Raw genomic sequence first — 17,909 nt, forward strand, 5'->3', positions numbered from 1 at the left:
AAGATATTTTAAACATGAATGCACACACACACACACACACACACATTCACACACTTAAATTAAAACATTAAGTGTGTGGGGAAGCTTCCACTGATTGTTGTTAATTCATCTGGGAATTTGTTCTCCTCTCCCTCTGGGGCCAAAGAGCAATTGGTCCCGAGTGTATTGTTGTTTTCATCTTTATTACATGCAGCCGGAGCTTTTTACCAGCAGGCTGAGGAGTATGTTTTTAGGGTACAGGCCTTAAGATCGAACTAAAATTTGAATTCTTAGTTTTTGTGTCAGGAAATGTAAACTTTAATATTAACAATATTGTGCTCATTTGTCCATTTTTGTATGGAAGAAAAATTGTTTATGAAAGTGTCTCCAATTCCTGCCACTGTAACCAAACCAAAAAAAAAAATCCTAGATACGAGAGCTGCCATCTTGTGCTGGTGATGTCATTTGGAACCAGACTGCGCAGTAGTGACCGGTGTTGTTGCCATATTCTCAGGATCCGCCCACACACCCTGCTGACCCAATCACAAGCAAGACTCAGCTGTCAGTCCTTTAAAATAACTAATTAAAACTGAACTTATCAGAAAAATTAACACTCATACAAACATCACTGTGTTAAAGAACTGCCTTCAGTTTATTTGATGTGTACTTTGATGTTTTAGTTCGGCCTGTTTCTACTAAAATGTGTGTGTTTGTGGGGGGGGGGGGGTTTATAATCTCTACTGCAGCCAGGCACCAGGGCACGACTGAGACGTTTTGGCGATTCTTGCTTCCACTTGTTAGCCTAGCTAGGCTAGTTAGCTTCAATTCTGAAGGTGCACATTACTTAGCTTAGCTTTCCAACTTAAGTACAGATTGACATTAACTTTTCTAACTTTTCATGAATATTATCTCGACACTTTCTGAGTTATTGGCAGCTCCCACATGCTTCATCCTGCATTACATAAAGGAGATGGTCTACAGCTACAGCTAACAACATCTACACCAGATGGTGAACTTCCTGTGGGGCTACTGGAACTAAAATGCTGAGCAATTAGTCTAACTATTATTAAAATTGCAACATGGCCAAGTGCACTATAACAAATGGCAATTGCAATTTTTTTTCATACCATTTTAAATGAAGCACCATGGTGCTACAGAGATGTGTGGACAAATCAGATTTCAACAAAAATCATCATTTTTAAAAAATATTTTTTCAATTAAAATGAAATGCAGATATTAACATTCACACTGAAATCATGACTCACTTAGCAAATTATGAGTTTTGTTGTAGTTGCATATTTTTCAGCCCAAACTTTCAGTGCCCGTCCACGGAGGTATAGCACCAATCAGATGACAGCACTAACATCATCAGCTGGCCAAAAATTCTTGCAGCCTGGAGAATATAGGGGAGCGGCTATAACAAGAAAATAAATGAAACTTAAATTTCTTCTTTTTGACCAAGTACAAACAAGTCAAAGCTAACATCAGTTATTTGAGAATTTTAATTTCAGTTCAACATTAACTCTTAAACATCCTGCACAATTATACTGTATCAAATATTATGAATTGGACCAAACCCAAGATAACCATAAATGATTCTGTGCTGTACAAAATGAGTTCCCCGTCATGTACTGAGAGGTTTTGGAGACTCCACCACGAGCTGTCATGCCAACCTGCAGACTCTCACCTGACTCTAATAATGTAACTCGGTGTTGTTTAAATGGAAGCCATTTTCTTTCTTTTTTTTTTTTTTTTCCATGTCCCTGACAGTATTTGGCTGCAGGCAGACACATTTTTTTTAGGTGTTGCAACCATCTCTGCTCTTCTTTTACCTAAGAGGGGACACTTCTCGCACTTCTGCAGCACCTCCAACTGACCGTTGCACTTGTATCCGTCCATTGTACCGATGGCATCGTCATCAATTATTGATGGCAAGCAGTAAATGTCTGAGAGACATCCCACTGAGAGACCGAACAGCCACGAACAGGGGTTAGTGGCAGGACTGGTGAATGCTGCGAGTGGCAGCTGTGCCATTTAGAGAATGATTGTTGAGAAGCTTCTACTGTATATTGATATGAACTTTGCTGCAGTAAGTTAATGCATCAGTATAATAACATTTTAATGTCTGCAGTGGCACGACCATTTAATATTTGTCCAGAGAGGGATGTATATGTAGATCAGCAATGACTATAATGATGATAGTGATAATCATTTGGTCCTGCGCTGCTATCACTCTGTAATGCATTACTGCAATCACCCTTGGTTAACATTAAGAGGCTTTAGCTATTAAGACTTTGAGCAAGCAGTGCTCATGATACACTCTCCGTTTCGATGTGCAAACCATTTCATTTTCTAGATTTTTTCCTTGTTGATGCTGTGTTTTCCTGTATGTTGTTTTCCCTTTTTGTAACGGGGTCTCAAATGTGGGCCATTTGTATGAGTTATGCTAATTTGTTGGGGCAATGAATGCATTAATTTCATTAGCACATGGCCTCAAAGCAATAATTACCAGAGTAGGTGTGTCACAAGCAATCATGTTAAAATTTGCCAGTTAATTATTAAGATTTTGTTCTGAGGGACCTGGATTTGACATGAGTCGCCGAGGGAAAAAAAAAAAGAGAGGAGAAAGTTAATGCATTCCAGTGGCCGAGGCTAGGTGCTTGTTGTTGAACACAGTGGGGGTGGCTGTGGCATTGTGGGCCTACTGGCACGATTTTTGCATGTTGACAGCTCACATTCTGGACTAATTACCGCAAATAGCAGAGGGCTAGCTGGTGCTCGGTCAATCCAGGAGGGTGTAATTATAAAGAAAAGGAGGTCCAGAGCCGCCTAATGGCCTCTGCTCCCTTTGATTGGACTCCGGTGGAGAAGACATTGGTGGGGAGTTGTGAAGGAGGAAGAGATTCACAGCTCCCTTCCTCGGCCCTGATTAGCCCTGGTCCGACACAGAGCCGGGGTGAGGAGGATAGACGGTGTGTCTAATGATGCCCTCTTATTAAAAAAATAGTAATTCTTGGAACCAGGAAGAGTTCTTCACCTGATAACTGTAGGAGCCATATTGCTGTAACAGAGAAGTGTTTTCAAAACTTTATGTCCTGTCACTCAGTTTAATTTCATTAGTGTCGTACTGCTGCACTTTTGCAGTAATTTCTGGTTGTAAATTCAGTTATAATTTTTAATGACAGGACGCGAGGTTTTGTTGTAGCCTAATGGTGTGAGTCTGAAAGTCAATTTGATTAGTTAACATGCAAACAACATATGACGGCAAAACATAACAAGGTCTGCAAATGTGAGAACTAAAAGTAAAGATGGAAGACATGTTAACCTTCTCTAGGATCACTGTATAAGTGTAATGACTTGTCTGGTACTTCATATCATTTTCCATTGCAACCAAACAACATGTTAACAAAGACTGGACTGCTTAGAAAAGTGCTTTCATACTAGATTCTCTAACGTTATTTTGAGCACTTTCTGTGGCTATGATGCTGTATAAATCTACCACACTACAGTTTCACTGTTTTTAAAGTAGCACAAGTATCAAACAGTGGCACCTTTATGCATGGTTTACTCAGGGAATTTTAAAATACAGACAGTCACTAAGTAAAATTCGTAATGGCAAAGGTATTTTGGAGCAATGTCCTAGAAAATGTCACCTAATGCTGTAAGTCAGAAAGTCAGTTTGATTAGTTTGCATGCAAATGACTAAAAATAAATCACTAAAATGACTAAAAAAGATGCAGAATGTTAACTTTCTGTAGGAACACTTTATATGTGTAATGACTTCTTTAGTGGTTTATATAATTTGACCATTTAGAGAAGTGGTTTCACACTAGATAATCTGTAGCTAGTGATAATGTTCTTCTGAATACTTTCTGTGGCTATCAGGCTGTATAGATCAACCACACTACAGTTTCACTGCTTTTAAAGTAGCAGAAGTAACAGTGGCACCTTTATGCATGGTTTACTCAGGAAATTTTAAAGTACACAAAGTAAAATACACAATGGCACAATGTAGAATAAAAAAGTAAGCATTTTGGAGCAATTTCATAAAAAAAACAACAACAACAAAAAAAAGTCACATATGGGGCCCTGGCACTTTTACAGTAGTGTTTTTTTTTTCTTTCTTTTTTATTTGTTTATTGTTTGGATTTTTTATTTTTTTTGTATTTCCTTACAGATTTTTGTACATAATATGCAGAATACTGAATATATATAAACACATTTTTTGTAATGATGCCTCAAAAGTGGTTAACACTTGTGACAAAGATATGTGATGGAGGCAGGATATTTTACAGTTCAACAGTAAAGTTCATTATCAGGGCACTAAACAGTAAACTTTCACCAGTATTTTAAGCATTTTAAATAATCATGAATAAAAAAAACACAAATAGAGCAATTGATGCCGCATATATAGAACACCAAAATCACATTAAATACAGAAAAAAATTCATGATAACATTTTTGCTACATAAAAAATATAGGATATATGAAATATTATATGGTAAAGGGGTAGAGAGCTCCAGGAGAACACTGAAACCCCTTCAGGAGACACCAGTGGGGGCAAATGTATGACCTCCTCGTCACCATGGAGACCTGGAAGAGGACAGGCTGCACACAGCAAAATGTAGTGTATCTGTATATATTAAACCTGAATTAGGGAAAAAGGATAAAATCCTACCAATAAAGCAAAAAAATAAAAACAATCTGCCATTTGTACATATACATATATTCCTCCACAGCAGATTGCAGAGAACTTCTCCTGTTATGGTTTTACTTCATCAAAAAGCATTTTTGCCAAATTAATACATTTTGATGATTTATTAAAAGTTGAACATTTCTAGGACATTCTGTTGCAGACTTTAAAATAGAATTAATTACACTAGATTTTATGTAGTGTTAGCATTTTACTTAATGCCCATTCTGTGATTTATATCTTGGTTCAAAGACATTGTAGCTCTAATTATCTGCTTTTAAAAGGCAGTTGGCAGTTACATTTATGAAACTGAAATCAGTCTAGACGGAGCAACACTCTAACCCCACAGCTTAGTTTATATGCCGCGTTCATACAGTAAAACTTTAAATCTTCCAAACAGTTCTGCACCGTTTTGGAACCTTTCCCGCCCCGTGTCTTTCAAGTGTCTCCTTAAAGGTGCTAGCGTTTACACTCCCAACCCCCCCCACCCCACCCCCCACCCCCCTTTGAGAAAAAAAAAATGTTAATCATCACTTGATTTTATATGGAAAGCAGATTATCCTTTGATTTTGATGAATGCAGCAGCTGCCAGACTCTTCATTTGACTAAAAGCAGGACATTCTGCCGAGGCCTCTCGTATGTCACTAAGCCTCTGTCAGGACAGTACTGTGACAGGAGATGACACATGAAAGGAATTCCTCCTCATGGCTTTCCCAGGACAATGGAACATGGCCTTGAGGTAGAGTGTGTGTGTGTGTGTGTGTGTGTGTGTGTTTCTCTTAAGTCGTGAACCACTTCAGTACAAGAATGGGTACACAACAGCAAAAGGTTCTTTTTAAAAAAAAATATATATATATATATAAATTTATTTTTAAAAATATATTTTCTTTAAGTTTAAGGACACTTCATCTGTTCTTCAATTCTTTTCTATTTTTTAAAAGAGGTTAAAACTTTCTTGGCAGTGTTTGACTGACATTTGAAGGCATGGATAACAGACGCGCTCTGGACTTCTGTGGTGCTGACTGGATGATCGACATCAGAATTAAATCTGAGAATACTTTCCTACTAAATTTGAGCTGTTTTCCCCCTTTTTCAACAAGTCCATATAGCCAAGTGTTGTTTATTAGCATTACACTAATGGTTGACAACTGGTTGACAGAGCGGTCTGTCCCTTGGAAACGTTCGCTATGACCAGTAAATAAAAAAATTTAACTCACAACATTTCAGGAAAGGAAATATTCTCATGCCTGCCAGAAGAGAAGCAAGCATTCCCACTTTTTGTTCACATTATTTTCTCACCTGTGAAATCTCAATGTAACAGGTAGTCCTGTAACCTCGGCACTACGTCTGTTACATCCTGATTTGAATCATGACACAGGACGACATAAGGCACACTGAAATCAAAGATGGGACTGAGCAGCAGTTTAAAAACGTTAAACCCACTAACTGGTTAACAGGCTACATGACTGTAAACTGTTATTAGTGCCTGCCTACACAGACATTAAACAAATCATATTACAAGAACTGACAGCATCAGTCTGAATTGAACATCCAGGAGCACTAAGACTTAAAATACATACATAAATAAATACATTTAGTTGTAATTAGCTTCAGTAATTACAATTTTAACATAGTTTGCAAGTCAAAAAGAAAAAACAAGATTAGTCATGTTTCCATCCAAATGTATCAGATTTTAACCATATTTCGAGTTAGTCAGCGAAAGAAAATGCGAGTGAATGCTTGCATATATGATGTGATCAATAGGACTTGGCTCACTGAGATAAGCAGCAGTTGGTGTCAGTTCTCCAGTTAGAAAACCATCATACCATGGCAGAGGAAGAGGGTACAACAAGATAACCTAATTAAAAGAGCACCGGTCAAACCTCAAACAGTAAAAAAACAATGTAGAAACCAGATGAAAATATGACATGATATGTATTAATGTGAGGAACACATACACTGAGTCAGTCAAATTGCAAGTAATAGCAAAAATAAACAACAAGGACATATTAACTGTGTCTCCCTCCAAATGTATCACTAAATTTAACCAAATTTCTAGTGAAAAAATGTGTGAATGCTGGTTTCCATTAACTACATCAATGGAGATCAGCAGTAGTTGGCGTCCATTCCTCAGTCAGAAAACCATTATACCAAATTATACCATAATAGAGTTAATCAGAACTTACTCCATTTCAGATTAAGCACGTTAACTCTTTCAAAAAAGACAAAAAAAAACACCTCAAGCGAGCATAAAAACTTGTTGTTTCTATCAACCTTTTCAAGCGCAGTACTTCAAAATGTGCATAAAATAATATTTTGATGGAAACATATTTATATATTCTACTTCCTTATCCTAAAGGATGTTTAATTTCAGTTCAGCTTTTCAAATGAGCAAATGTAAATATAGTATCTGTATTTGGTACAAGTTCCGCACTAAATTTTGGTTGAAACTGGTGTCAGGTTTAGATTTCAGAGTCATACTGTCACCAGACAAAAAAAAACAAACTACAGCATCTGGTTTGGTTGGATAAGGTTGCAAGCAAGATTTAATTTACGTCATAGCAGGGTCAGTCTGTAGCCATTATTCCAAGCAAAGACTTAGACTCTTGGTAATTTCACCCTTTTTATTTAACCTCCATGCCCTCCTTCTCTTTCCTGCCATCCGTCCCCGAGCACAATTCATTTGAGTTCCTGTTCGGGAGGGTCCTGAGGCTGATTCAATTAAGTTTCCTTTAATTGGCTTTCAGACATCCAAACTGAAACCGATGGAGAATTAATAACAGCTCCAGTTGGTCTCCGCACAGTTTGCACCCTTGGAAACATCCTAAAAAGAACGGAGGCCGTGTCGGTCCCATTTTCCGTGCGTCTGTTTTGGTAGTTCGATAGTACAGCTGTGAGGACGACGTGGCCGCAGTTACTGTGTGGTCCCTGATCTTGGTATGCAGTTCATCTCTTTGTCAACACCCTGGATGTTTGGTGCAAACGCTGCACCCACAAAAACACAGCAGAGGCCAAAGAAAGCTCTGTGTAAGTGCAGTATATCTTACTATTACTACTTTAGATCAAGATGTATGGTCTCAAAATGTATACTGTTCTCTAAAGTCTCTCCATTAATAATGAAATATTAAAACACTCCATGCATCCCTGTTGAACCTTTACAGTATGTTCTCTCTTCGTTCTTTTTTCACTGAAGCACGTTGTACAAAGCAAATCTGAGTCTAAAAAGGAGTATTTTTTTTCTCTCTGATAAGTAGATCTCTGTAGGTATGGCTCGCTCTGTACAGAGAAAGAGAAATCATTTGCAGAGGCATTACTATTTAGGTAGCTAACAAAAGAGGAGTTGTGAAATGGCAGGAAATGATGGCTGCTAAAATTAAGGTTTGAAGTTCACATATCATTAACAGCCATGAAATCAACTTTTCCTCTGACTGTGCTTTCCCCCCAGAGTCTGCCTTTGTCTTCAAACAGCGCCAAAGCAATCATTATGCTCAGACATAATGCACCATAATGACAGTAATTTCAGTATCAAATTTTCAAATGTTAGGCCTTAATTCATTGTGGTTAAGTAGCTTAGTTGTAATTCACATTTTCTACCCTTCTTAGCAGAGTGCTCAAGGAATGAGACGTCTAAAGCAGGACAAGAGAGCACGTTTGAAAGGCTGTAATCATTTACATTCTGCCTCAAATACACGAGTTTCTGTGTAGCCGTTCAGAACAGCAAAACAAAAAGTCATTCTGTAGGCTTCTCATTTACATCCCTCATAGTGGTATCAAATGTATTCTTTTCTTTTACATTTATAGCAAACTTCTTAATATATAGGTCAACATGTGGCAAAATAAATCTATATGTACAAATACTTTTAAGTACCTGTTACTGTGCTTAAGTAAAGTACAGATATCCAAAAAATCTACTTAAGTATTTCTTCCCCTAACATTTTACTTTTATTTCCTACATTTTAATACAAATATCTGTTCTTTTAGTTTAGATGGAATCAACGTAACAAGATGTAACAAGACAAAAACAATATAACAATACATAAGAAATAATAGTGACAAAAGATGTAACAAGACAAAAAACGACGTAGCAAGACATAAGAGTACGAAAACAGTGTAATAAGATGAAAATGATGTAAAGGCATAAGACAAAAGAGACCTAGGAGGCTGGACCATGGAGTAAAGGTGAGGTTCAGTTAGCTTTGCACAGACAGTGGGTACAAATATTCTCCAGAGGGCAATTTTGAACTTTTATACTTTGAGGACATTTCAGAGTCTTTTTTACATGGTCTGTACTTTTTCTTGAGTACAGAATGTATGTACTTTTGCCACCTCTGTCCATATGGATAGGTTCATCCCATACTATCAGCATTTAAATCACATGCAGCTTTGCAAACTCTAAAGTTGACCAGTTAAAACCACACTTTTCAGAAATGACCATGAATCAGTTTTCAGATGGAAAAATTATGACCTGTGCCACTGTGTGCTTTAAACTGATTCATTAAGGAATAATGAGTCTTCACCACTTCTGATGAAATATTTTTAAAGCAAAAATAGTGAAAAAATTCACATCTTCCAAGCTCCACAAATTCAGCTTCTTTTTGTTTTGTCCTTTATGATTGGAAACTTAATATCTCAAACTGTTGGTCTGAGAAAATTAGTAAAATGCACTTTACACTCAATCAACATTTCAATAGACCAAACAAATAGTTGCTTAATCAAGATAATAATAACACAGCAATAATACAGTAAGTTGGTTGCATCTCTAACACTGAGGGAAGCACTCAACCCCAGATTCTGGCTGTGTCTGAAATTTCATATTAATTAGTACACTGAAACAAAGTGTGAAATTTTTTTAATATATCCAAAACCCTGGTATGAAACTTGTAGTGTACCAGTATGAAAGCACTGGACACTATGCCAGTGTAACTATTCCACATTGCAATTTAAATGTAAGTAAGGTTTCGCTTTTCCTTACTGTGATAAATTTTTTGTAATTGGCATTTGCATGGGTTACCACGGTTACGTGTCTCCAGCGGGTATGCTCTCAGTAAGTGACGTGCCAGATACTACTGTTTATTTACACAAAGTATGTTAATCAATACCAAACATTTTTGGTATTTAGTATGTAACAGAGGTCACAGGGGTCCAGTTTTGTAAATCTGTCTCTACCCGCACCCATGAACCAACCCGTTACCCGCAATTATTTCTAAGTCAATTCTGCACCCGCCCAGAACCGTAGATATAAGCCCTGTGACCCAACCCACACCCGTGATTAAACACACACACATACATACAGTCAGTCACTGACTTACTTGTGTTCTCAAGTGACAACAAGCCTGGCTTGCAGCTAAAAGCTCAGACTTTTAGAAACTTTTTATAAGCAGCAAAGCATCTCACAATGTTCTTTTCATAGTCTTTGAGTGCTCCAAGATCTTTCTAAGCATTTGTTTTGGCCTTTGACGATGTATTGTCTACAGTTTGGTGTCATGCACTGCCTATTTTTTTTCTTTATGTCATCAGTTTTAGCAATCTGTTAGCCCTCATCACTGTCAGACCAGTGATGTCCCATTGTTTGGCAGGATGTGGGGTCAAAGGCTGGTTTGTAGACTTTCAAAACAAAACCTTAACAGCTGATTGAGCTTGACATCATTGTATTAGCAAATATAAATGTTAAAAATACTGCACAATCATTTTCACTTCTGATTTCAGGGGAAAAAAACATATTGTATTATATGTGAGATATTGTTCTCACCTGCTGCCCACAGGAGATTAGTTCATTTTCAGCCATGCCTGCACACATAAATGTATTTTTTACCCATTACACAATGTGTGAAAATATTGTAGGTGTCATGTAATACTCACTTTCCAAATTGGTGTTTAGTATCTTTGGAACTTTTGGGATTATTATTCAGGAATTTATTTTATTCAGGATATTCTTTCAATAAGGCTGACAGCAGCTTATGTTTTTGCTGTTATCAACACACATCCGATGAAAAGACCAAAACCAACATTGTATTAGTCCCTCTCTTGATAACCTATCTGACTCAGCTACACTGTCTGTGGCACAAGCCCATGGTTCCTACTGACGACTTGAACACACAAAAAAAAGCCTGAATATTATCAGAAACAGCTGGTCACAGTAGTTTTTAGCAAACATCACTCTAACAGAATAAAATAGTGAATTTCTTGGGGACTATTTTAAGTTGATTTGATGTGCTAGTAAGTGTCTACAAGTCAGTGGGGGTAAGAGGATAACCTTTATAGGTTTATCAATTAATTTTAGTCAAGTAAATATGTTTTTAAAATTATTACCATTATACTATTCTAATTATTATGGTGATATTGATTTTTGTTCATATAAATCAACCCTATTTTCCTTGAACACATTTTGTTTTTGTTTTCTGCTTATTAGCAAGATATAAAACATAAAATATGAGACAAATGGTGGTAGCCTCATTATAATGATTTGTTAACATTAAAAACTGCCCATAAATCCTCCTCATAACTACCTGGGCTTGATGCTTAAGCAGTAGGCCTGCAGCCTGCATATATGATGTTGGACATAGTAGAGTAGTTGTCTTAGCAACTAAAATGATCAAAACAATGTAAAAAAGAAAACTAACATAAACTGCATTTAATGACAACTGTTTCAGTTCCACGTCCTCTCTGCTTTTGACCACTTCTAACCTTTCCCATACACAGCTGTTCATTAATCAACATCATCTTCAGAGCAGACCTTGCTAGTGTGGATCAGTATTTTCATTATAAGGCCCCTCACAGCCATTATGTGCAGAATCTTTCGCTTCCAAACTGAGCTGTAAATTTTGAGAGAATCTGACACCCCTGCCCGAGGGTTACAGCAGAATGCTAACGAGGCCACAGCGACATTTCCATCACCATACAGTCAGTCGCACCATACATCAGCCCTGCTCTGCGCTGAACATCTCCCAGCGACGCATGAAGTCAGTGACAATTTCAGACGTAACACTTTATTAGCATCCCTCCCATATCCGCCGTGTAATGAATGAGGCCATTTAAACAGGATTTACGATATCTTTAAAACTTGATTGCTTAGAATTTGAGAATTATTCATAAGACTAAAGCATCATTTGTCATACAGCGAGTGCTGTTTTGGTGGGAACAAATGGTTTTGTTGTAGTTTTTCAAATGAACTCCTTTTCATCCACTCTTCAAATAAGCCATTTGTATGCATATATGTCCACACGACGGATGTAATTAAAGGGAACGAGGCTCAGGTGACAACTCACAATCAAGTTTTCTTCATAATGCATTGTGCCACTGCCGAGCTAAAGTAACAGATATGGATGCAGATGATTAAGAATGCATACACGTATTGTATTGCACTGCAACTTTTATTGAAACAAAGAGTACAGTGTTCCTACACAGGCACGGCTGCTGTTCTGAGGTGTTATGTCAGATTTTAGTTTGCTTAAAGGTAACCTCTGCTGAACTTATTGTCTTATTGAACAAAACACTTAAAGAATTATATTATCTCCCCTTGAGTTACATTTCCTTATTTCCACAATGAGAGAGGAAGAGGCTTCCTCGCCTTGTTACAAAGATTATTGTGCTCACTTCCTGAGGCAGTGTGACCATGCTTTGTGTGCGATGCCCAGATCATCTCTCAATTACACAAGGATCCCGAGGCAGAGGGTGGGGACCCAAGTGAAGGACCAGTTATGTATACACACACTCACACACACACACACGCGCACGCTGCTATAGCTTGGAGGCATGGCTTACTAAAGCCACAGCCAAGAATGAGGCCTCTCAGGATAGATTTACACACAAATAAAACCAGTCTTATCTTGGCCCACATGTGAACGAGAACTGATTACACGGTCTACATTTCAATGCTCAGATTAAATGGAGTCAATTTCCTATGGCCTATTTAAACCAATTCCAACCTGCAAACACTGTGAAACCAAATCTGATATTACTGCATGAAGACCTCAAATAAGTTCAACTGTCCACTGAGGAACTGTTTGGAGGTTTAATATGTGCAAAGTTTGTTTGTTTGTTTTTTTTTTACCTATTACTGATGCAGTATTAATCAGCATTACAGTTCAGTCCAAACTTGAAATGTGTATGTGTAAGTATTGAATTGGACTGAAGGTATAACTACATATTATTTTCATTACGTTATTTTCACTAGTAATCACAATTACCCAGAAACCTGAGATGATTTATTGGCCTCCAGGTTAAGGTGCCAACCATGAAAGGAAACATCCTCAGTTTAAATCTGGTTGGTCCGCTGTCAACTCAGTAACAAAGACATACATTTCCCCCAAAAAATACAAAAAACAAAACAAAATAAACAAACAAACCAAAAAAAACAAAATAGCCAAAATAAAACATGAAAAGAATATATAAAAACTGGGTTTTCACAGTGCGTGATCGGTTTAACCAACAGTCAAAAAACAACAACAAAGATATTCACTTTACAAGAAGACAAAGGAAACTATCAGATGTTCACGACTCAAACCAGGTAACTTTTGGCATTTTTGTATAAATATAGAATTGATTATTAACATTGGTGCTAATACATTTTCTATAGATCAACTCCCTGATATATCAACTAATTGTTTCAGCTTTAGTAAACATTATGGTTTCAATGAAACTGGAACAAGCTGAAGAATAAGAACATTAAAATGCACAGTATGGAAATTTTGGAAATTGTCCAACAGAATGTGCAACAAACGGCAATGAGTAATCAAGTTCCATAACCAGAGAACAGTACAAACAATAATAAACAACAGAGTGGCTTGCTAGTTGGACTGGGTATTGTTCAAACATGTTCAGTACGGGTACCACTCCAGATATGTTGGCTTCAATACCAGTTACTGAACAATACCTTTTTTTCAATACCAGTTTTATTAAAATCAGTTTTAACAAAAAGAAAATTAGGTTACACATTACAGTAAAATTAGTAGTACACAACTCAACAAAATATGTGCCTAGTTTTTCAAAGATGGGAAGTAAAGTATGAATACTTTGTTACTGTACTTAAGTAGATTTTTCAGGTATATGTACTTACTTAACTACATGAGTATTCTTTTTTTCTGACAACCTTTTATTTTAATACACAGACAAATACACAAATGTCTGAACTTTCTTCTTCTAACTTTTTCAAAACAGGCTTGTTACTTTTGTTTGAATGCAAGACAAAAACAATGTAACAAGATAATAATGACATAAAAGACATAAGATGAAAATGGTGTGAAAGACAAGATGAAAGTGACATGTCAACCATGAAAGGGAACAAAACCACAACTAATCAAAAAAGATTACGTAAAAGGTGTAACAACAAATACAACATAACAAGAAGTAATGTAACAAAAATTACGTAAGAGATGTACCCAGTAGGAAACAACACAACAGATCAAAATTAGATAAATGACGTAACAAGACAAATATGACTTAACAAGATGTAGCATAGCCATACATAAAACCACAACGAGAGATGGAAAAAGACGAAAACAACGTAACAATATGTAAAAAGACGAAAGACGTAACAAGACAAAAATGTAGAGAGAGACTTTGCATATAAACAACTGGTACAAATGTCCTTCAGAGAACAACTTTCTCCTCTTTTGCTTTGAATACATTTCAGAGCCTGTACTTTTTTCACTTTTACTTGAGTAAACAGCTTGAAGCTTGAAGTAAGACTACGTAGCTTTTACTGAACATCATGCACTGTTGGAAGCAACTATTGTGCGATTAAATGGTAAATGCTAAAACAGAGTGTAACAGTAGCACATGTAGAGAAAGGTCAGGGAGACGATTCACATCAGTTTCCCAGCAGTATTTGCAGTGAAGTTTGCTCAGCTCTAGTGGGCAACATTATAATACCACTGGCAAAAGACTGCAGCTACAAATACCCCGAGGTCTTGTTTGTTTGAGTTAGCTCACATTGTGTGTCTCTTCAATGGATTGTCCAATATATTCTGAAGGCCAAAACTATTGGTTCTACTGCAGCTCAGCCACTTATCACTTAAGGTCGTTCTGATAGTTAGCAAATTAACGAAACAACCTTCAGAGATGGAGACTATGTACATTGTTTATTAGCTTTCTTAATAATTGGGTTTAATTAATTTAGTTGGAAATGACAAAGGTTGACTCAACTCACTTTTTATTCAATTTAATTTGATCCTATTAAAAAAAACAATTTTATGTTTAAAATAAAAGCCTTGTGGGATTTTAATTAACTGCATTGTGAGGAGTTATTCCAAAACAAAAAACTCTTTATTATCCATTAAGTCTTTTCAGACTAAGTGTGTGTGCGCGAGCGTGCGTGCGTGTGTGTGTGTGTGGGTAATGGATGCATGAGCGCTCGCACATGCGTGGGTGTGTTTTTTTTTAAAAATCCCACACAGTCATATTGCAATGCCTCAGCAAAGCTCTTGATTAGTTGTGGTTTTATGTTTGGATGGTCCATTTAATTAGGTTATGTACGAGATAAAGGCCAGCCAAAAGTAATCACAAGGATTATTTACTCTTGTTAATTGAGGTTCCATCTTAACACCACAACTAAAGGTTAATGTTCTCTTGGTATATTATTTACTGTCCACGCTCCAGAGGCCGTCTCGCGCCACACACACAGTGGAGGAGGGAGAGGAGACTCCACAGGTATGGAGGGGGGGAGAAATGGAAAATGATTTGTAGCGTAATATTGACAGTAGTTGAACTCGGGACATTTAACGGCCCCGCTCTAAGCCCTCTGAAATACTGTACAGCCTTCATTTTAATAATCTTACTTCGGCTCAGGTGTGATGCTCAAGTTTCCTGGAGCTTTAGGTGGGTGCAGCCCATCACCACTCCTAATCTCCCCTTTAACTAACCACAGATAATTCTCCATGCACATGTAAATCATAGAGCCAGCTTTAAAGTGAATTGAAAGGTAGATTTGAAGTGACATTGTGTGATTAATTCTGCCGCTCTCTAAATGACCCTTCGTTCTGTCTTCATAGGAAAGCTGCTCTAATAGTCTTTCCAATAGTGATTAAAATTACAAAAATGTGAACCTGTAGGTTAATAAAAATGGTAATTTAACTAGTATCTGATTTAATTGACTCTGAAGAAGTACTTAAACGTGTTTGCACTCTGGAAAATCTACATGGCTCAGCGGCAAAGAAATTGGAATATCCAGCTGTCAAGATAATAAATTTGACTATTTCATCACTGTAATCTTCATACAATCTCCCTTTGTGCTGGTCCCCACCGCTCGCCGCTAATGTAATAAATCACCTCCATGTTTGGAATTGTTTCATGTGTTTTAGAGTAATTGTAATACACTCAAAAGAGCCCAAGTGTGGTGATCAGCCGGTGTTCTTAACCTTTGTAGATTCAAGATTTGGAAAGTTTAACTCAACTTTCCACCGACATTAAACTTCTGCTTTGTTACCGCAAGGATGGCGCTCGCTCCATTGATGCAGGGTGGACTGGAATATACGGATTCGGAGATTTTTACACTTAAACATAGTTCTTCATTTAAACTCCTGCTATGTAGCATTATAACAAGTATATAAACAATGATTAAATATGAGGACATTTTTGAAGATGTTACTAGGGGCTGTAAGTCAAAGCTCCGGTCTGTGTCTGTTCATGTCACAAAAATATCTGTAATATCTAGTTTGCTTCATACATTTATACTCATCATGCATTAACGACTATATTCTTTTATTTTTTAGGAAAAGCCTGACAGATTTTTTTCCTTTAGAGGTGGAAACAAAATTTGCTTTGGAAACTGTCAAGACATTTGTCCGAACATGACAAAGACATGCTGCATATCAGATTTATAAAACATGTTAGTGAAACTGAAGGCTTTTTACATCCACTGATATTTCTGTATCATACTGTATTTAGTAATTTTTCACATCATTTTATCATTTTTCTTTAAAACAGTGGTGGAAACACCAGTCTCTATGTGTTGTAAAGGAAATTATAAAATATCGCTGTGGGCATTAATGGGTTAATATAATGTAATATTGTAACCATGTACTCAAATTAATGAGTAGTAAATGATGAATAGTAAAAAATACAACAGGAGGTTTTAACACTGGGGAAAACACGTCAGAATTTGCTTTGGGCCATACTGCAGTATCTTTATTCACTGCTGGTGGAGGTGGAGTTGAAAATAAAGGCAGTTTGAAGTGTTAATTAAAAAAAGAAAGAAAGATATTGATAAGAATCTGAAAAGCTCTCTTGGCCTTTTGACATTCACTTTTGAAAAGGTCCTTAACTTCAGCTCAACAATGTTGTCTAATCTCAAGTTCTTGCCAAAATTTAGACTTTACTGACAATTTTATTTATTTAGTCATTACTATTTAGAGCACATTATCTGTCCATACCCAAATAATTTATTTGTGTTCATATACATTCCTAGTGTTTATTAACATCTATAAATTTGATCAGAGGAAGCACTGAAGAAGCCTTTAATGTTTTTCTGTTTGTTTAATGTATTTTTATTTTCTTTCATAATGTAAGCAATTTTTATTCACAGTTTGAATTTGCTTTTTATGGCAGCTTATACTCACTCTTGTTTGTACTGCAGATATGTGCTGTAACATAACCACAACTTATCTTGCTAAAATTTACACTGATTAATTTTTGCAGTGCTCATCTATCTATATGAGATATTGACATCCTGTGAGTACTGTTCATGTAAGACATCAGGAAATATTTCCATCATAATACATAGAGATCATTTAAGATGTACATTCATGCTCAGCAAAAGGTGAAACCATGCGCTGCATAAACTTCAGTACAATGACCAGTCACACAATACCAGTTTCAGTTTTGTGAAGCAGTCACATGTTACTCAGCAAGTTTATCCAGATAACGTGTGTTGCTTCCTGAAGCAGGCCTCAAATATACAGTACACAGGTACGATCAACAGAAACTGAATTTGTTTGTTTGTTATTAATAATCAATGTCTAACACACACTCCTGGAAGATAAGTTAATGAACTGGACTGAACTAGATGGACATATAGACACACATGCTTTGAAGAGTTTATACATATTTATATCTAAATTAAATATCCAGAAAATATCCAACTATAGTTTACAGTGGATGATAAAAAAGAAAGTGCTAACACCATAATAAATGGGTTTAAAGCCAATTATAGAGTGTTTTATGAGGATATATGTTTAGAATCCAATTTTGTCATATGTTTGTTAATTGCTTATAAACCAGTTATAAATGCTTTATGGGGGGG

At 36.6% G+C, this 17,909-nt stretch overlaps 1 protein-coding gene across 2 annotated transcripts in view; it reads left to right on the forward strand.

The window, feature by feature from the left end:
- The window catches only part of LOC146323523 (uncharacterized), a 94,927-nt gene that overhangs the window by 16,640 nt on the left and 60,378 nt on the right, over positions 1–17,909 (forward strand). The window lies entirely within an intron of this gene.

Source organism: Lutjanus erythropterus, chromosome 7 (assembly GCF_056507025.1).
Source record: "Lutjanus erythropterus isolate fLutEry1 chromosome 7, fLutEry1.hap2, whole genome shotgun sequence".
Classification (NCBI taxonomy): domain Eukaryota; kingdom Metazoa; phylum Chordata; class Actinopteri; order Lutjaniformes; family Lutjanidae; genus Lutjanus; species Lutjanus erythropterus.